We start from the raw sequence: 22,063 nt of genomic DNA on the forward strand, positions 1-22,063 counted from the left end.
AAGCCAGGCAGCTGACCCACCTCCAAGCATCGAGCCCTCCCACCCTGACACCGTACCTTGCTGCGCCCCACACCCCTAGTCTCCGATGCGCGAGACCCGGGCCGATCAGCTCTTCCGGGTTTGTGTGCAGCAGCACTGTCGAGGTGGCACCCAAAGTCACAATGGTCTCCCCGGCAGAGCCTCTCCGAAGCCCGTCCAACTACCACAGGTGTCTGGGCTTGAGGTTCCACTATTTGTTGGCAGATTAATGGCAGGCCGGTGCCGAGCTCTACGCTCACGTGTCCACCATCTTCAGCTGGCTAGCCATGCCCCCATGACAAAGGGATTAGCTATGGTTTAGACACAGTATAATCCAAAATGACTACCGAGATTTGGAAGTCTTACGTGATTTTGAACATCCAGGTAAATCAAGTAGACCATCAATCTCCTAACCAATGTGTTTCACAGCCGATAAGAACACGCAATATGACCAAGGCGCTCTTTGTGTCCTGTTTGGCAGCCAACTTTGTTCACACTTCAGCTGTGCAGTCTGGGTATGTTAGGTCTTGGGGGAGCGCTATTATATTGAAGCTGCTCCTGGGTTACTTGGGCTGGACAGATACCAAAGGTATCCTTGCAGGTACCACCATATTCCCAAAGCCATAGCAGGGTATTTGTCATTGATGTAAGCCAGTGGTAGGTGACGGAAGATGAGAAACTGAAGTCTTATCACCCACTGTTCGGAGTGTTAAATGTAATCAAACACCTCAATAAATTACTTGTCCTGCAGTGATGGGCTCAAGCTGAATACATGGATGCACAATGGCAGGAAGGGCAATTAACAGCTTTTAGTGCCTACTAGCACAGATCCCCCTAATCTTACTCACACACACTGACAAAAGCTGGTTTCCTCCAAAACACCCTCCCCATCCTCCTACGGTAGACCCAGGACCTACTAACCTTTAGGAGACTACTCAAGACCTGGCTATTCGAGCAGCAGCAGCCCCCCGACCCCCTAGTGCCTTGAGATCCTCAGGGGTGAGTAGAGCGCTTTACAAATGTCCTGATTGATTGATCGATTGATCTACTCTCCGTCTCTGCTTCACTCTCTCACTGACAGTATTGGCGGACACGTAACTAGTGCCAGCGCTCTAGATATTCTGATTGACTGGACAAATCTCAGCCTTCCTTACAAAATGCTAATAAGAGCTGCTTTAAATATATAATCAGGTTTCTGTCTTGCTAATGAGACATCTTTGAAGCAAGCCATGATTTCCCCTCTTCAAAGTTATTACTACATATTAGCCATCTGCCGGAGTGGAAATCAAATGTGTTCAAACCTTTTCTATAATCATTATAGTTCAGCTTATTTGACTACTTATGCGATGAATTTAGCAAAATCGATATATGGGCCTCTGAATTAATTTGTGAAGTGTCAATGAGCACAACGCAGTTCACACTAACCATGATGTTATCAGGTGCAAGATTGTATATGAGCCATTTCAGTATATGGCGCTCCTGAGCCGAATATCCAGGAGCAGTGGCGCAGCCTAAGAGGTGTTCAGTTCATTTTTTCTGGCAGTGTGCTGGCAGATACACACGTACTTTATATTTATTTACTTTTTCGCTTTAATAAAGGGTAGTTCATCCCGTTCTTTGCGCTACACAACAGAACACCAGTCAGACTGAATTATAAGCTGGAGGACAGAGAAAGGAGAACTTTGAGTGAGACACCTTGAGTGGAAAGGAGCTAAGGGTTTACAAGTATCCACAGCTTACTTAACTGACCACCTGCAGCTGGTATGTTCTGCTGCAATACCAGGACGTCAAGAAATCCACATATAACTCCAATTTTGAGGAAACTCAGCTGGCTGACTATTAAACAAATAATCACTGCCAAGGCCTTAAATCTTGTGCATAGAGCTCTTTACAATTAGGGCCCAGAAAACTTGGCAGCCAAACTCACTTTGCATTACCATTCCGCCTCCCTCCACTTTGACTCTCAGTTCCTAGTAGCCACTCCCAGAACGAAGACGGCCCTTTTCCTTTGCGGTGGCTAAGCTCTGGAATCTGTAAGCTGGGCCATACTTGCTGTGGTTCAGGAATAATCTAAAAACTCACCTTTTCATATATCGATGTTAGTCTTTCTTTGTGTTTGTGTGATCCTCGGCCCCAATAAACCTTTGTAGTTTACTATGCTCTATCATACATCCCTTTGACCATAGAGGATACCAAAGGAGGGCTAGTTAAGAAGAGAGTAAACAGAAGGTCAGTGAAGGAGAATTAACTAGGGTAGATTTTAAAGAAGTGTGTTTTTAGTCCTTTGTGAAATTGGAAGAGGTATTTATGTGGGCACGTTGGGTATGCATCTGCTGTCAGTACCCATCACGCCAGGTGCACTGACCCGTGCATTCTATGTGATTTTGAATTTACCATATCTGTAATTATAATATATGCTAGCAGGAACCCATCTTCAGACCATACTTAAGTTGTATTAGTTCTGTCCTGTACTTTTGCTATCATAGTTGGACCCCAGTAATGATGCAAAGCCTATGTGAGAGAAAATATCCTCGTACCACAGAAACCAAAAGCATGTTTAGTAATAATACAGTAGTAATACTCATTTACTAGAAAATGCTAATCCCTAAATTACATACAGAGATCTCCGACCCTGCCTCAGGTATGTTTTCAGGGTGGAGATCTCGCTTACGTTCTAGTAGTAAATGCGGGAGGGACAGGGCAGAATGGCTGGGAAATGAGGAATACTTACCACAAAATAGAAGATATTTGAGGTGGAGAAAGGAGTGGTTAAGAGAGGGATAGGGAGGGATTTAGGTATGGACTTGCACTCACCCACAAAAGACTAGGCCATTTGGAATTCACAAACTGAACTTCTAAAGTTATCACAGGCAAACATTATCAAAAACAGTACTAAATGTAGTCCAGCGCAGATGTGGAATAAGCCCCATGTCACCCATGGCCAAGAAAATGGAGGCAGGGATTAAAATAACACCCCATAGAGAATAATGCTAAAATAAATAGCTTTCTTTTGACTTTTTAAAATATATATATGAATTAATGTTCATGTTTAAAAAATTTATATATTATAAAATAGCCATTACTTTATTAGGACAAATGTAAATCAAATATTTGATATTAAAATAAAGGTAACTAATTTTTTTAAACAAAACAATTACATTAATTCTTTGCCTAATATATAATAAAGTCTTTGCAAAATATTTTACATTTTATTACATCTAAATTATTTAATTTAAAATAGTGCTGTAGGTTTTTGCATTGTGTTCTACATTAAAAATAAATATATACAATTAATTCAGAGCAATATTTATCATAAAAATATATCTTTTTAATTTTTTTAACGTTCATTAAACGTTTAAGATTTGCTCTTTTCCTTACCATAGGCACATCTACGTCCAGTGGTAATCTCTGCCTATGTGGGAAAAGTGACTTACACTTGGAAATTAGACTCTATCCCATGTTGGAGGAGACATGTAAAGCAACACTTTGTAGTAAATTTAAATTCATGTTGAAAAGCCCAAAGTGGTAAATTTACTAAAAAGTGTACGAGTGAGTTTACACATGTAGATTTACTCACATGTAAGTTTACTATTGCAAATGTGCCCCTTAGAGTTCAAGGAAAAAAGCTTTCAGGGACCGGCTTGCTGATAAGGAGATATAAGACTCAGTCACTCACTGCAAAGATAAAAAACACTATTGTGCTAACATAATATTCTATCTTCATTCCCGTGACCTCTTCTTTCACTGTCACTCCTTTACTTGATTCTAATATGCCTTACATATGATTTCTTACTCTCCTATCATGCATTCATGCATCCCATTCCATTTTTTCAGATTTCCTAAAACGTTTTACACATCTGGTTCGTAATGCCTACAATGTCCCTGGGCACACAACTGACATATGCACCCTCTTTCTGCATCCCCAAGAGACTTTGGTATTACAGAAGGGCTCATTTTGTAATACAGATCGCACCAGCACACACATAGTATTGGTGAAATCTCAAAGGGACAATCCTTCATTTGCATGGGTATGTGGCCCATGCAAATGAGAGAATCCTTTGCCTTTCAGCCCATCCCTTATTACGAATGCAAAGGACCTGTTGAGAGGCACACTAACTGTGCAGCACCTCAGTGTCCCTTTTGAGAAGGACATAGGGGTCCTAGGGAACCCCGCACAGGCCCTCCCCTTCACTGCATGCAGGCACAGTCACTCACCACCTGCAGTGGAATCTCATCCACCCTTAAATCTGAGGCTAGGTCTGCTGTCTTAGTGAAAGACGGATGGCTTTAAATGTACTCTGTGAACCCTGGTTTCTGGAGCTGACGTCACACTCTGTGTTCAGTAGTTCCTGTTGGGCAGGCGAGGTTGCAGCGGGCTGTTTGTTGTCACTGCCCGGCCGCCGGTAGTTGCCGCCCGCAGTGGCCATCAAGTTTTGGCCCGCCCGCCTGACTGATTGGTGACCGATTGGAGTCTGGCCCTTTGATTTGGGGGTCCGTGCTGGGCCGGCCCCCACCTCATATGCCACGGAATTCGCCACAACGCTGCGGACACCACTACCAGTGCCCTGAGGTGAGACAGGCTGCAGTAGGCCCCAGGGGTCTGGGAGTATGGTGTCCTGTCCTGCCCTGTGGCTTTCCGCCCTTTGGTTTGGGTGCTCTTTCCTGCACGGGTCACCTGCCTTCATAGGCACCATTGATGCTGATGTGACTTGTGCCAGGAGCTATGTTTCTATATTGGTCTGCCGCCCAGCTCCCTCCTCCTTGCCATGCACATCTGCCCCATTATGATCTGCTGTGGCCTGTCGCAACTTGCTGCCCCTTCACCTTTGGTGTATTCTGGCAGAGCCCTCAGGATGCTGCTGATATCCACACCTGTGCTTCCCCCACTAGGCCTGGACTGATGAGGTGACATGTGGCTACAGGAGGCTGAGGCGAAACGGGCAGAGAGCAGGCAAGGGGTGCCCAGAATCCAATTCAGAGCAACCCAGTGTGATCCTCACAAGTCTTCCCTGTCACCTGTTTGGGAGGTGTGGTGGCACCCTATGGCCAACAATCGATCATCGGATAAGCCGGATGCTTGGAATTGGCACCTGGACATCCAGGCATGCTCACCCACTCCATGACCTCACTCGTCATGCTCCCAAAGGAAAAACAGGCCCTGCAAAAAAAGTGTGTATCATTTCTGCAGGAAACCTCTGGCAAGAGCACAGATGAGGGCTCAGAAGGGGAACCCAACAAAGAGACTAACATCCAACTTTAAATCAAGCAGTAGGTCAACTCCACAAAACATTGGCATTGGTACAGATAGAGGTAAAAGGCACAATCTACATACCCAAACTCTCTCTCAACCAAGACAAATCAAGGCCACGATAGCCAGCGCCCCAAAGAAGCTCAAGACCAAGAGGGAATGCCTTTTCAGCTTTTGGAAACTCTACCTAGGAATCTTCCTTCATAAGGGTCCCTTTGGAATTTCCAAAAGGAGTCATCGGAAAACAGCTGGAAAGACAAGAGAAAAAGTCCCATTGCAACATAATTCTCCCTTCTGAACATCAACACAGGTCGAAACGAGTAGCATCACAAGCTGCATTGTGTCAAGCCAGGCTGACTCCTGGAGCAGCCCAAGCTACAGTAGAGCCAGGGACATGGGGATAATGGCCTACGTCAAGACAACAAACAAGGACTTAAAGTCTAAGGGGAGCAATGAGCAGCTGGGCTCCCACGCTCCCTTACTAACACCTAAACAGACTATAGTAATCCCCCAAGGAGGGCGCCAATTCCTGTGGAAGATAAAGCTTCAACTCCTGTCCAACGCTAGGTGATGGGATGCATTCAATTATTGAACTATCTTCAACCATAATCAATTCCCATTCGTCATCCCAGAAGGAAGGTGCTAGGGCACTTTTTCAGGCCACTTAAAGCTAATGGGGCAAGGGGGGCGTGGCTTACGCCCGATGGTGATGGCCGCAGTTCCGTAGCTCTCCGTAAGACGGGGAAGAAGACGGGCCCGGCGTTCCTCTCCATGCTACGGAGGGTTCTTCTGTCAGCGAGGACATGCTGTAGGAAGGTCCCCTGATGTCTTCCATTCTAGATTTGGGACCTCGCCGAGCGTTTCTTGCTTAAACACAGCAAGTGAGTGTTTGCGGCGTCGCCGATCCACTGGCCGCCATTTTATGCTTTCTGCTGACGGAGCGCGGCTCCTTGCGGTCTTTTCTACGGACCTGAGCAGCCTTACTCTTGCGTGTGGCAGCGCTTTTGGAAGCTCGTTTTTCCTGACCTAGTGCAATTTCTGCACCTTTCTTCGTGGGATATCTTTTACTTGGGCTTTCAACCCGATATATTCGCTCTTCACAACGGAATGCCGCCATTTTGTCAGGTGTGTGGCGCGAACTACCTCATTACCCTCTGAATAGCTTTTCAATAGCTCGAGTCTGCCATTATCACCACAGAAAGGACGTTTTTCTTTTTTTTTTTTTTCTCTTCAAGTCACTCACGTGGGCTGCTTTGACTTTATTTCACCAATGCTTGCTTTCTACTAAGACGCTAAGCTGTTTATTGAAATTCTACACAATGCTGCAGCTCTGTTTTACTGACTCTTATATTCATGTTCATGTTGGCTTTTATTACTTTCTCTAGGGGGTGTTTCCGTGCTCAGGGGCTTTAGTTGCTGCCAATTTGACAGATTATATGCTATTGTATGTTTATAGCTCTGGGCTCGTGTTTTACTTCCTTCATGTTTTTCTTTGCAGAGGTGTTGCCAGCATGATTTGATGTGTCATGGATTTCTGGCATGTTTTTACCTTTGCTTCCTGCTTTTTCTTTTGATTTTAGCTCCACATATCCATGCATTTCTGTATTTTGCAGTTTGGGGTTCTATCTTTCTAGCCTGTTGGGTCATTTATCAAATATGTTCTAAGAGTTTCACTAACTTCCTTGTATATTTTGTGCTCATGCTTAATTTAGACAAACTACGTTGATGTTCTCATACATTTCATAATTTTACATTTCCTACAATTTATATGGGAAAACTTTCTAAAGACCTACTTAAATCGTCCACCACTACTAAGAAATTCTTAGTTCACACAGGCTCTCGTTATCAGTGTTTAGGGATGGAGGACTTACCTGATACCCCTTGTTCAAGGGGGTCTACTTCCTCAACTTCATCAACGCCTGCTCCTAAAAAAGGCACAATCAAACGACTAAAGAAGGATCCTCCTTCGCCTTCTTCACAGGCGTCTTCATCTACCACGATTGACTTCTTATTGGATGAAATAAGGGCCTTGCGTCCCTTTATCGAAGAGACCAAATCTACAATCCAACAACTTTCGGACAAATGGCTTTCTGTGGATGAAAGGATCAATGCACTCGAGCAAAATGTTGCTTCCATGGGGTCCTCTGTATCCAAAATTGATCCAGTATGTGCACAAGTTTCGCTTCTACATAAGCAGATCGAAAATTTGGAGAATAGGAGCAGGCGCAATAACCTGCGCCTATACGGCCTTGAGGAAGGTTTGGAGGGATCTGATCCCATTGCTTACTTCAAGTCTTTGCTACCAAAACTCCTTCATTTGCCAGAAGGTACTAATCTCAACATACAAAGGGCACATCGTCTGGGCTCAGTTAGAGGCACGGCTTCTGCTGCAACATTGAGGAAACCGAGAGGAGTTATTATGTACTTCCTCGAATATACTGACTTACTCACAGTCCTATCTGCTGCGAGAGCTATGAATCGTATCACATGGTCTGGTCATCCTCTATTCTTTTCACAGGATTATGCTAAGTCAACAGCAGATCGACGTAAGGAGTTCTTGTCTCTTCGACCACAGTTACGTTCTTTGGGCGCACAATATGGGTTGTTTCACCCATGCCTTTTTAAAGTAACTATCAATAACCAAACCACTACGTATGATGACCCATTGAAGTTGAAAAGTTTTCTTTATTCGCATTCCAACGACACAATGGATACTGCTTCTGCTTCCGGTTCTAAGTAACTTTCTGTCAGTGCAGCGGTTTTGCTTTATTTCTTTTTTATAGTTACTACTCATGACGGTTGCTTATGTTTCACAGTTTATATAAAATGTTATATTTATTGTGTTCAGGTTAATCTTACGTTCCTTGTTTTTCTCTCTCATACAGATCCTTTTCCTGCTTGCCAGGTCCTTTCCCTGTGTTCTTGAGGTTCGTCGGGTCTCCTCCCTTCCTTCCGTCTTCCCCTTTGAGCTATGGTCGCGCCATTGTCCATGTGGCTACCACCCTCCACCCTTTCTGTGTTCCAGATGTTATGTAAGTTTTTCGTCTTTCCCTTTCTCCTAGTGTTTTTTACCGTTAGTTCTTCTTTATGGTTTCCTCTTCACTCGCTCCTTCTTCCTTACCCTCTCTCTTATTCAGTTACAATGGACCTTTCAACTATTTTTTTCCCCCTTCCGCTTTTATTTTTTTGCTCCTTTTCTATCCTTTCTCTAAGAAATATGTTTTCCTTGTATCACTTAGCCACTCCTTTTCATAACTGGTCGTTGGTGCGCTATTACTCCTCTTTTTCCTAGTATTTACTGTATGGTTTTTGGCGTATTTTATTGCTTTTCTCACGTGTTCTTCCCTAAGTCTACCTCTCTTCTGCTTTCTATCTCTTTTTCTTACATTTTCCCTTCCTTTTCTTTCTTTCCTGCTTTGTTGGTTTCCTTTCAAATTCTTCTTCCAATTACTTGTTAACTGCCATATATTGCATCTTGCTGTAGGTTTACCATTGTTTTCTCCTGTTTGGTTGTTTATGTATTATTCTTCTTTATTACACATCTGCATGGCTGTTTTATTTTTTTCTTATACGCTTCATGACTGGATCTTCATGATTATTGTTTTTAATGTTCTTGTATGCCTTTGACAATTGTTTCATGGAATGTTAGAGGCCTCCATTCACCAATTAAAAGACAAAGAGTGTTGTCCCACCTTGCTAAACTCAATGTATGTATACAGGAATCCCATCTTTCAGTCGAAGAGTCTCTTAAATTAAAAAGAGGTTGGGTGGGGGAGGTTTATTTTTCCCCAGAGGATGGTAAGCGTGATGGTGTTGTGATTTTGTTCCGTAAATCCCTTCCTGTTCAACTTGTTACAAGCTGCACTGATCAAGTAGGTAGATGGGTCCTGGTACACTTCACCTTGAACAAGGTCCCTATCTCCATATTGAACATCTATGCCCCTGTGTCTGGAGATTCCTCTTTTTGGTCCTCCCTGGCTCCACACATCACACAACATTATGCTGATAATTTTATTCTAGCTGGGGATTGTAATGAGGTTCTCTTCATAGACAGACAATCATCCACTGCTTACATTCCCCACAAATCAAACAAATCCTTTACGCAACTCATTCACCAATATAAACTAATTGATGCTTGGAGATTATGTAACCCTACTTCACGTGAATACTCTTTTTTTTCTCCGCCTCACCACACTTTATCAAGACTGGACTACTTTTTTATTTCACATAACCTCTCTCAATCCCTCATTTCTTCGGATATAGGAGCCATTCTAATTTCTGATCACGCGCCAGTTTCCATATCTTTGGATGTTATCTCTCAACCTAAGACTGCTAGGAAGTGGCGCTTCAATAATTCTCTCCTCCTTGATTCTGATTTTGTCTCTTCTTTTACTTCCTTTTTCCACGAATACTTCTTGTTGAATCACTCTGACTAAATTGCATTTCCGGTAGTCTGGGATGCTTTTAAAGCGTCAGCTAGAGATTTTATCATTAGATACGTCTCTCATAAACGAAGGAAGGCACAGCTAACCACCAAGGATCTCTTTTCTAAAATTAAACATTTAGAACATGCCTATTACACTTCAAAATCCAAAGAGTGCTTAAGTGAACTTATTGCCACCAAACTTCAATTTAATAAGGATACTACGAATAACGCTTCCAATTTTTTGCTAAAGTCTAGTGCCAAATTTTATGGCGGCCAAAATAGAGCAGGGAAACTATTGGCTAATTATTTAAAAGCTAAACAAAACAAGGTCAACATAGACACCATTCATGGTAGGGATGGTTCAATTAAACATAAGGATAATGATATTTTGCAGGAGTTTCACCTTTTTTACGAGTCACTGTATTCCTCTGAATCAACCGCTTCTGAAGATTCTATATCTCAATTTCTCTCTAAGATTCAATCTCCTTTTGTTTCACCCCCAGATCTTTCTTCATTGGAAACAGATATAACGCAAACAGAGCTCTATAGAGCTTTACAAACTTTGAAGCATGGGAAGGCTCCGGGCCCAGACGGGTTCACAGTTGAATTCTTTTCTCATGTTTCCAAATTACTTATTCCCAAATTACATCTTTTAATCTCTACTTTCCTTGCTTCCGGTTCCGCTTCTGGTACTTTTTCTGACGCTCTTATTTGTATTCTTCCGAAGCCAGGTAAAGATCCGCAGCATTGCAAAAATTATCGTCCAATATCTCTCGTAAATATCGATTATAAAATCTTCTCGAAAGCGCTGGCCCTGTGTCTGGAGTCCCACTTACCTGACCTTCTTGGCAAAGAACAGTCTGGTTTTGTTAAAGGTAGATTTATTGCAGATAATACTAGATTATTCTTTGATATCCTCTCTAAATCTTCTCATTCATCTCAATCTCTCGCGGCCATAGCTCTAGATGCTGAGAAAGCTTTTGATAGGGTCGAATGGCTATATCTTTTTCAGACCCTGAAATGGTTTGGTTTTGGACCAAAAATATCAACATTGATTTCACTCTTATACTCTCACCCAAGGGCGGCTATTTCGGCAAACGGCGGCTTATCCTCTTATTTTTCTCTTAACAGAGGGGTTCGGCAAGGCTGTCCTCTCTCCCCCTTTTTGTTTGACCTTGCCCTGGAGCCTTTCCTAATAAGAATTCGCCAGAATAATGACATCCATGGTTTTACCTTTCAGCAATCTGACATTAAGATGGCTGCATATGCTGATGATGTCCTGCTGTTTTTGTCCGAACCCAGTTCTTCCCTTCCTGCATTTTTAACTGAGGTAGATTCCTTTGCTCACGTATCTGGATACAAATTAAATAGGGATAAATGCGAGATATTGCCCCTTACAAAATATACTCTTAAAAATGATTTTTCCGCTTCGGGTTTTACGTGGAATACCGACTCTATTAAATACCTGGGGCTTAATTTCACGGCGTCTCTTGATGGTACAGTTGCTCGTTGCTTCGATGATTGTACTCAGAAATTAAATAATCTTACTTCCAAATGGCACCCTCTCTATTTGTCCTGGTGGGGGAGGTTGGATACGATCAAAATGATGCTCTCACCTATCGTCCTCTTTACCGTTTCCAACATCCCATTTTCTATTCCCTCAAAATACTTTAAGAAAATTAATTCTATCCTTTCTACTTTCTTATGGGGTCATAAAAAGTCACGTATGTCCTTGACCAAACTTATGCGTCCTAAGACGGAGGGTGGAGTGAACTTTCCTAATTTTTCTCTGTATCATAACTCTTTCCTGCTACACCAAGCATCCAGGTGGATTTGGGATCCTACCTCCTCCTCTCCTCTTTGGTTGGATCTGGAACGTTCTTTCGTCTCTCCCTTCTCTTTTAAAGAATATCTTCTGTTCTCCCGAAAACCGCAACTTATATCTACCCCTATTCTCAAGCATACATCCAAAATTCTTCCGTGTTTACCTATCTCATCCTTTTTTGAGCAACCTATATGGAACAATACTGCTATCTTAATCAATAATAGAACCATCTTTTGGAAGGCATGGAGATCCCACGGTCTTATATGGGTTCATCAATTATATCATCAAGGTCAATTCCTTTCCTTTTCCTCAGCTGTCTCTTCCTTTCATTTTCCTTCTTTTTTTCGTTCCAAATATACCTTGTTTATTTTTTATTTATTTATTTTAGAAGTTTTCTATAGCGCTGGCCAGACCCGAGGGTATCGGAGCGCTTTACAGTGGATTTGGAGAAGACAGGTATAGAACAATATAGCAAAGATAGATTCATACATGTTCAAAAATTAACAAAATTGTCTGGTGCCAGCGGGGCGACTTTGAGGTAGCACCTTTAAGGAAGTCAGAGTTGCAGGGTGTGCTGTTGAGGTAGAGTTCGGGAATGCATGGTTGAGGTAGAGGATTTTTAGACGGCTCTTGAATTCTGGAAAGAAGGGGGTAGTTCTGATGTCCACAGGGATGGAGTTCCAAATTTTAGGAGCGTTGCCAGCAAAAGAACGGGCTGCAGTTATTTTTTTCCGGGTTTTCAGGGGGATGAGTAGGAGGGAGTTTGAGCTTCTGAGACTTCTGGATTGGCCAGCTTTCTTGAGCTTGGAGGCTAAGTATTCCGGTTTCCCTGTGTGCAAGGCTTTGTGTGTATGGCAGGCCGTTCTGAAGCTAGCACGCATTTCCACTGGGAGCCATTTTAAATCTCTGAGTGCGGGAGATATGTGGTCGAATTTCTTTGTACCGGAGACCATTCTGGCAGCTGCATTGAGGGTTGTTTTGAGTGGCGCTAGGTGGGATAGGGCTGTGCCTGATAGGGTTGCGATCCCATAGTCCAGTCTGGATAGCACCAGTGCTTGGGTGGCTTGTTTGAGATCTCTCAGCGGAATGTGTGGTTTAATTTTGTTGAGGAGCTTCAGATTGAGGAAGGCGCTCTTAGCGGAGTTCTTGATGTGGTTCGTCATTGATAGTTTGTGATCAAGGGTGATTCCAAGTGATTTTACCGAGTTAGTCAGAGTGAGATTTCCTTTGAGAGCATCGATAGCTTTCACCCATTCAATGATTTGTGAGTTGTCCTCCTTGTTAGAGATGAGGAGGATCTCGGTTTTATCTTGGTTGAGTTTAAGGTGGTTCGTCGCTAGCCAGTCTTGAACTTCTTTGAGAGTGTTGTTGAGTCTAAGGATGTCGTTAAAGGAGGAGGTTTCTATGTAGATCTGTGTGTCATCTGCATAGAGATGGAAAGGGATGTTGGCTTTTTTCAGTATGGTGGTGAGGGGTACCATATATATGTTGAACAGTTGAGGAGAAAGAACAGATCCTTGGGGGACCCCTCTGGTCACAGGGAGCGGGTCAGAAGTGAAGGATTTGATTTTGACTCTTTGGGAGCGGTTCTGAAAGAAGGAGGAGAACCATTGCAGGACCACATCGTCCGCACCTACTCGTTCTCTGAGGGCCTTGATGAGCAGCCTGTGGTCTACCGTGTCAAATTCCGCTGACAGATCTAGGAGGATGAGTAGGCAACAATGATCTGAATCAAGGGAGTTGTGGATGTCATCCACTATGTTCAGGATTGCGGTTTCGGTGCTATAGCCTTTTCTGAAGCCTGATTGGTTGTGGTCTAGAAGGTTGATGTTGTCGATCTGATTGTTTAGTTGGCGTAGTACACATTTTTCTAGGATTTTGGCTAGGAAGGGCAGATTGTAGACTGGTCTAAAGTTGTTCAGGTTGTTAGAGTCTAGGCCTGGTTTCTTCAGAAGTGGTGTAACCTGACCGACTTTGAGGCAGTCAGGGATGATGCCTGTTTTTAAGGAGCTGTTGATGATTTCACACCAGAGTGGGGCAAGGATAAGTTTCAGGTCTTTGGCCATTTGAGAGGGGATGGGATCAAGGTTGTGCGATGAGGGTTTGGATGATGAGATTAGATTGAGGATCTCGGCTTCGTGGATGTGGTCGAAGGAGGACCAAGTGATTGAGGAAGGATCTCTAGAGGTGGTTTCTGTCGCTGTTAGGTCGTTATTGCCATGAAGATGAGGGTTGATGTCGAGAGATAGTTCGATCTTGGTGATTTTTTCATTGAAGAAGGTGGCGAAGTTATCACATAAGGTTTTGGAGGACTGGGCATGGATAGTAGATGGCTTGGATGTTTGATTTTTGATGATGTCAAAGAGTTCTCTTGGTCTGTTTTTTGCCTTGTCCAGCACGTTGCAGAAGAAGTTTGTTTTTTCACAGTTGATATGTTTCTTGTACCTTCTTCTGACTGATCTGAGTTCTTCGCAGCTGCTGGAGGAGGGGTTCTTTCTCCAATGATATTCTGTGGCTCTGAGATGTCTTCTTTCCTCGTGGATGTCCTTGTTAAACCAGGTTCTCGACGGGATGTTCCTATGTTTTTTTTGTTTTAGGGGTGCCAATTGGTCTAGGATGGCGGACGTGTTAGTGTTGTAGTGTGAGGTGAGTTCAGTAGCTGAGAGGCCCTCCGCGGAGATTGGCAGGGAGGAGGCTATTCTTTCTTCTAGTTCAATCTTGTTGATTTGTGATAGGTTCCTGGACCATGTAGGGGGGGCTGTGATGGGTGGATGGGACATGGTCTGTTGCGTGAGGTGGAATAGGATTAGGTGATGGTCTGACCAATCTACCGGAAGGATATGGTCTATAGAGATTGCATCATGTTGGGCGATGATGGCGTCCAGGATTGCCCCTTTGTTATGGGTCTCTTTTGAGCAGTGTTGGGTAAGGTTGTTGGATTGTAGAAGTTCGTTTAGGAGTTGTATTGTGGCACTGTTCTTATTGTTCCAGTGGAGGTTAAGATCACCTAGAATGAGGCTGTTGGATTCTCTGAGAGAGCAATGGGCGATCAGGTCTGATAGTTGTTCAGTGAACATGGCGTTGTTACCAGGGGTATGATATAGTAGGTGGCATTGCAGTAGATTGTTGTTGGTGGATTTGATGTTGGTAGTAAGGCATTCAAAGGAGTTGTAGTTAAAGGTATCAGTTTCGACCACTGATAGGTTGTTGTTGTGGATAATAGCTACGCCTCCGCCTTTTTGGTCCTTCCTATCTTTATTGATGATGGGGAAGCCCGGGGGAACAAGCATATCTAGGATAGGTGAGGAGGAGTCGTTTAGCCAGGTCTCGGTGATGAATGCTACGTCTATGTTATGGTTGAGGATGGATTCTGCTAACTCTGTAGAATGATTAGTGGCAGATCTGCAGTTTATGAGCATGCAGTTGGTCTGGGGAGAGTCTTTTTTTATTGGTTCGGTAGGAATGGTGATGAGGGAGATTGGGGTTCTGGGGGGCTTGGGGGCGGCATGATCATTTCTGAAGCCAGTGATTACCTGTATAGTGGACTGAGGGAGGTGGGTGGTGGGGGTTGTGTAAGAGACGGCCAACTCGTGTGCCTCTTCCCTGGACATGGCTTTCGCCGCTCTGTTGGGTCTCCGGGGCTGGGACGCGGAGGGGGAGTGTGTGTTGGTTGGGAGTGATGAGTTAGTTGAGCTTGTTAATATTTTGAAAAAAGGGGGAACCTATATATTACTGTTGCACCTGCTATACATAGGGAATAAACTAAATTAAGGAACGTCTAGCCAAGTGACAAATTCAAAATATATTTAAATGGAGATCATGGTTGATATAGCTTTCATATAAAATTGAGAATGAAAAGTCCAACTATATATAGATAGTCTCAAACAATGAAATATTCTCGTGATGTGACGTCTACCGCTTTGCCTTCAACATTTTGTTCAGTCTCATGTCTATTGGTTATGTATTTTTTCTAGTATGCTTTTAACTGACTTTTGTTATATTGAAAAACAACTATAAGAAAAGAAAAGAAAACAGAAGAGAAAAACACAAAAAGGGTACAAAATATATAAATCTTAAAAGAATTGATAAATATATATAATATATACCAATAAAATCAAATGAGAATATTTCATTGTTTGAGACTATCTATATATAGTTGGACTTTTCATTATCAATTTTATATGAACGCTATATCAACCATGATCTCCATTTAAATACATTTTGAATTTGTCACTTGGCTATAGACGTTCCTTAATTTAGTTGAGCTTGTTAATCACTGCACTTCAAGAGGCCCACGCTACATACCTTACTTCTCCTTCTCTTGTTTCCTCAGAACCTTCCAGTATGCCTTTATTGTATTATCTACTCCTCAAAAGAGCTTCAGCTTCCAAAATCTATACCTATCTTTTAACCTCCTCCTTCTCTCGCATTAAAACTAAGACGGAGGAGAAATGGGAAGAGGGTTTACGTGTCTCTTGGCCCATTGATATTTGGGATAAAATTTGGTTGAAGTTGCGCCAGTCATCTAGAGCTGCTAATGCGACTCAGACACTATTTTTTATTTACAATCGCCTATTACTATCACCACTCTCTCTCAGCAAACAGTTTCCTGGTTCCACAGATTCATGCTGGTCTTGCTCAGCGCCACATGCAGATCTTTTCCACATGATTTTTGATTGCCCCCTGGTCCGTACTTTTTGGGTGCGGGTATGGTCCCAATTAAATCGAATATTTTCCTCCACACATCCTTTCTCTGTTTCACACATTTTCTTGGGGAGTGTTTCTCCTATCTGGAGTCACTGCACAATGCGTACAAAGATAATTGATTTATTGTTAGCAGTAGCTTTCCAACAAATCACCAAAAACTGGAAAGATTTCACGAACATTTCGTATCAGGCTTGGTGGTATGCTGTCTGCTACAATCATAGATTGGACACGACCTTTGTCTATCCACTGACTCTGGCTACAAAACGAAAGGAATTGTGGGATCCTGTTACTTCCCTGTTTAATGATAGTGCCAGTCGCTCTTTGCCCCTATCTCCCCCACAGCAAGAAGTCCCTAAACCTCCATAAATGCCTCTTCATTATTCCACATTACTTCATATGTTTCATATTTCATATTCTACTTGTGTATTTTACAAATTGTATATTTCATATTACAGTTTTTAACTTCCTAAATGGTTTATGTGTATACATTTTCAGATGTTTCAGTCATGCTCACAATCTACTGCCTAAAGTCAGCTGTTTCTTTTTTTAAATTTATTTTCCCCTTTTCTTTTTCTTTCTACCTCCTACTTTTATCCAGTCTTATGATTTTTGCTATTGTATTATTGCTTGATCTTATGTAACATCTTTATTGATTTATTGTGCTTATTTTGTTTGAACCTACTTTAATAAAATTTCTGAACTTAAAAGCTAATGGGGCAAAATACAGGGCGGTGCTGGGAGCTATGCGTTGCGCAAGTCCATCACACACCCTCAGGTCACCGAGACGCGGATGGCATGAAGCACCCAGCACTCTCAGATGCTGCGGCTCCTCCAGAAATGGAAACAAAAGGGGCTGTTCAAATAGTGAAGGATTTTCACTCTGGTGCCAGAATTGGACTTAACTCGCCTCCTCAATCTCAATTAATCAACTCTTTACAAACATCCCTAGTTCTTCCATCTCTTGAACTTTCTGATGTTCAGGATAACCTGCTTAGGTTCATAAATGCCTCCTCAACAGCAGCCACAAATGGCAATCATAAAGGCTGGAAACCAGATGGAAATCATTCAAGTAATGGCACTGGCCACGGCAGACATGGCAAAAAAAGTTGACACACTCTACAAATCAAATAAAAATATAAAGTCTTCTGCAGACTGTACATGCCCGACATTGTGGACGAATTTGTCTCGCTTCCACTTCAGTCATCTAAATGAAAGCTGCCACCGAAGGGGGACTTTGGGTTCAGAGGACAGGGGCTCACCTGGGAAGGATCCATAGGGAGGCTTGTTATCAGAGGTCTACATATCCATACAAGTGGGCACCTAAGGAAGTAGTTCGGATCAAACACCTCAGTTCTACTCAGACACCAATCCGATTGCGGTTCCGATGCTAACAAAGCTGCAATCGGCAATGACGGAGACATCAATATAGACAGTACAACAGGGAACCATGAGATGATGGAGACCCCTCCTGCTGCAATGAATCCTCTCATTCGGACAGCAAAGAAACGCTTGAGGAAATGACAGAAACAGAAAAAAAAGCAGACATTAAGACTGGTCACATTAACAACGCAGGAAGCAGTCCACACTCAAAACAAGCAGCAAGAAGTGCAACTACATAACCTCTCCGGCTTGACCCCAAGATTGTATCCAATATTCCATAAAGAAGCCCTGACTCGGTAACACAGCTCATCAAATAGTTGCCTGACCTCCCAACCCAGTGGCTGCCAAGGAACAGAAAGGCTCCCATTCCACATCAAGGGAACAGGACATAGGCACCCTTCTCACAATTATACATCAGCCGATTCACTCTCAGGCTGCGCATGCCCCCCGCAGCCCAGCGACTCCCAAAGACAGCAGAGGACCCTTATGGGCCCCTAAGGGCTCCCGGATTAGGCACCACACAGGGATCAGGGCTTCAGATCTGCTCCTTAAAGCGGGACCACTTACCAGCAGCCAATTTATTGCAAGCAATGGATTTCGGAAACAGGCCAACTTCAAGCAGCCACCTACAGCCCCCTTAGGCCCACTTTTAAATAACGCAGGCCCAGCGACATTTGCCCAAAGGTGCTGCTCAGTGAACAATTCTCACTCTGCAGTACACACCCAGAGGCAATATGGACATTCTCAACAGAACAAATATTCTCATTATGCTACAACATATTCCATCTTTGGCTTCAATTACTGGCAACGATATACACCGGGGAGGTAATAGCCACAACAAATAATTCACGGGCAACACATGCCCCCTTTTTTTAACAATCAATCTACTATTGACTATGTTTTCATGTTGCAGGGTGTAAGCAGGTGATCCACCTCCTACAAGATGACACAACGAAACAAGAGTGATCACACTGTCCTACAGGTCGGACTAGAGATATCAGCTGGAACTGGCTATTGTGCAGCCCCCCCGCAGGGATCACTAATATTGAAGAACGCTACATACTCATGCGAAGGGTCAAATGGTCTGCTACAACCACAGGCAAGTTCGAAACATGGAAAACAAGCTGGGCAGGGTGGTAACGAAATTTAAGAAAAGTGCATAGCACTTAAAGGCCACATAAATGGTGCATAGGAAATTGTACAACAGTTCATCAAAAGCGTAGCTAAATACTGCGGCCCGGGAGCACACAAATCTGGTGCGACAACAGAGAAGAAAAGCACTGGAGAGTAAATGGATTTACATTTTTTTACTAGATTGCTGCAAACAAACATCAATAATTTTCGCAGTTCTACAATGCCATATGCCACGGGGACAAATGCAGGGGTAACTCTGTACAAGCAAGGGAATGGATAGCCCACATTAAAGCACTTTACTGCGAGCTGCTCGACCAACGCCCCTTGACCAACGCTGTTGAGGAAAAGGAAGCAGATGTAAAAGACACCTAGAGGAAAGCATTATCTCCCATAAAGGAACCTGCAATCTGTAAAGTCCTAAAATAGATCAGAAAGGACGGCACCCGCGGCCCAACGGGCTCCCAGGTTCACCATTTCGAGAAGGCACGCAGTTTTGGGCCTTGGCATTGGCGCCATTGTATGCTGGATCGAAGAAGGTGTCCTGGGGTCATAGAGATGATCTATCTTCCAACCCATCTTCAAGAAGGGCCCCAATACTGACCCTAGAAAATATCACTTAATTGTACTATTGGAAATTGAGGGCAAAGCACACGCCAGCATATTACTTCAGGAACTAGCACAATGGGGTTGCGTGGCAGGCCTCCTACTCTTTATAAAACAGGGTTCCGTGCAGGAGCATCAACAGAGGACCACATTGTCACCCTGTCATATCTAGCCCAGAAAGCAGCAAATCACGACTCACTCTAGCTGTTTGCATGTTTTATTGATTGCTCAGCTACTTTGACTGAGTTACCTGGAACATCTTATGGCAGAAGTTTGAGAGGGGGAACATCTGCCCTAAACTGCTATCAGCAATCATGTCCCTATATACCTAGACCTGGGTAACGGTAAATCTCACAGGGGAAACAAAATCTACTAAGATTAACACAGACCTGGCCGCAATGTTATTCAACCTTTCCATGGTGGACCTGGGCTCGGCACTAGCTTGAGTCTCCCTAGTCACCCCAAGAATTGGCGACAAAAGGATTCCACTTATGCAGTATGCAGATGATTTAGTGCTGCTAGACTACACGAAAACCGGTCTGCAAAAAGCCCTCAAAGCCCTGCACATGTACAAGTTCAAGATTGAGCTTGTGGTCAATGGGAACAAAACAAAAGTTGTTACCTTTGAGAGGTACCTTAAGAAGAGGTGAACCAGATGAGGATTGGGTTCACTGAAGGTGGACTGTGTTCACCATTACTACCTGTATGCCTGGATATGTGAATCTGGCAGACCAACTCAGCACATACATAAAGTGTAAAGTAAAGCAAAAATGGTCAAATACGACTTATGAAAGTTAAACAAAATGCTTGACAGCTCAACTAGCATTGCTATTTACAGTGTAGTGTGTGCCAAGTTACTCCCTGTACTCAATTATACCCAGCAGGTATTTCCAAGAATGCTTAGCACAGCATTAGGAAAGATCCAATGTTCAGTTTACAAGAAGCTATTCCATCTTTCCTCCCACATGAGGAACACCCTGATCAGATTAGAAATTGGGCTGGTACAGAAAAGTTGGAAAACTTGGCAGCACCTGCCAAATTCTACTTTCAGGTAACAGGTGCTCCTCCTAACACCATGAAGACCGTAATAAAAATAATTCAGGCAAATCTTGCAGTTGCCAAAGAACGCCTGCAACTCGAAACAAAGAACTGGGATACAAACAAGATCAAATACACAAGTGTCAAATCTGCAATAAGAAAACAGCTGTATAACCGATCATGGGAGTTGAACAGTGGAGCCTTACTCGTTAAAGCCATGCATGAGTCTCTAACAGTGTCACAACTGATTTACACAGCAAAAACACATCTCCAACAGGCAGTGGGAAAGCTTGCTCTGAAACAGATTTTGCATACAAGATTGGTTCCGCTTCCCATCAGTGAATAGAATCCGTTGTGGAAATCCCTTGAAAGCACTATTGGGTATCGACTGTGTAATTATAGAAGGGAATTATTAGCACACATACTACTCTGCTGCCCACCTTTAGTACACGCCTGTCGAATATTTCTGAGACCCATCTTCTTACAGCATGAAACTTGTTCGGCCAAGGAGGCCGTCTCCCTTCTACACTGCCTGTTAGTAGCGACTGAAATTGCAAAATATGGGAAATTTATAGTGCTGGTCGCAATTCATTAAACAAGGTGAATTCCCAACGGACTCAGCAGCAAAACTGATTATCCTCCAGTGCAGCGAGGCACAGAGTTTAAGATCCCATTCACAAACGTACTTGCACTCTAAAAGCCATATACTGAGCGGGTCTAAACAATGCGCTCAAACTCTTGGCTCAAACAGATGCATTGCAAATTGTACACTTTGGGGTCGATCCCGATTCGGGAAAACGACTCCGAACAGCCGTTCTGAGCGTTTTTCCCGTATGAATCGTACCCTGCAACGTCCCCGTACGTACAACAAAGTACAATTCGTACCAGGAGCTGGACTCCGTACGAATCGTACAGAGACCGTACGGCTCAAATCTCCGTACGATTCTCGCTCGGAACCCGCTGTACGGGACATCTGTACAGTTCGCGGCTGGTTTTTACGACCCAGAAAGTACAATACGGGTCGGGTACGCACCGTATGACCCTTTTTCTACGGCAGCTGAAAACAGCCATAAATGCAGGTACGCAACGGCCCCCCCCCCGGGTACGGTGCGTACCCCCCATGATCGCAGGGGTGCGCACCGTACCCCTGCGATCATGGGGGGTACACACCGTACACCCAGCGAACATGGGGTACGGTGCGTACACCCCATGATCGCGGGGTACAGTGCTTACCCCCCATGATCGCAGGGGTACGGTGCGTACCACTGCGATCATGGGGAGTACGCACCGTACGGTGTGTATGTGAATGTGTGCTTTTCCGTACGAATCGCACTTACCTGACGTGGACCGTTCGAATCGCGTCCTGATACCCCGGTCCGGATCGTACTTGTCGGGTCGTACGGCATGTGTACGAGTCGTATGGTTCACTGTTTCAGCCTTGCAATACGTACGGATCACGGCGATTCGGACGGATTCACGGAATACGGATCGTACTTCGCGACTCGGACGGACGGGTACGAATCGTACGGCGATGGCTCCGGATGAAAATCGTACGGACGTTTTTTTTCCAGGATCAGAATCGACCCCATAGTCTGTAATTTATCTATATACTTAAACCTGTTAAACCGCACATCTGTAATTTGCTTGAGAGTTAACCATGTCTAACCTGATCATGCCCTGCCTT

This window comes from Lissotriton helveticus, chromosome 2_1 (assembly GCF_964261635.1).
Source record: "Lissotriton helveticus chromosome 2_1, aLisHel1.1, whole genome shotgun sequence".
NCBI classification, from domain to species: Eukaryota; Metazoa; Chordata; class Amphibia; order Caudata; family Salamandridae; genus Lissotriton; species Lissotriton helveticus.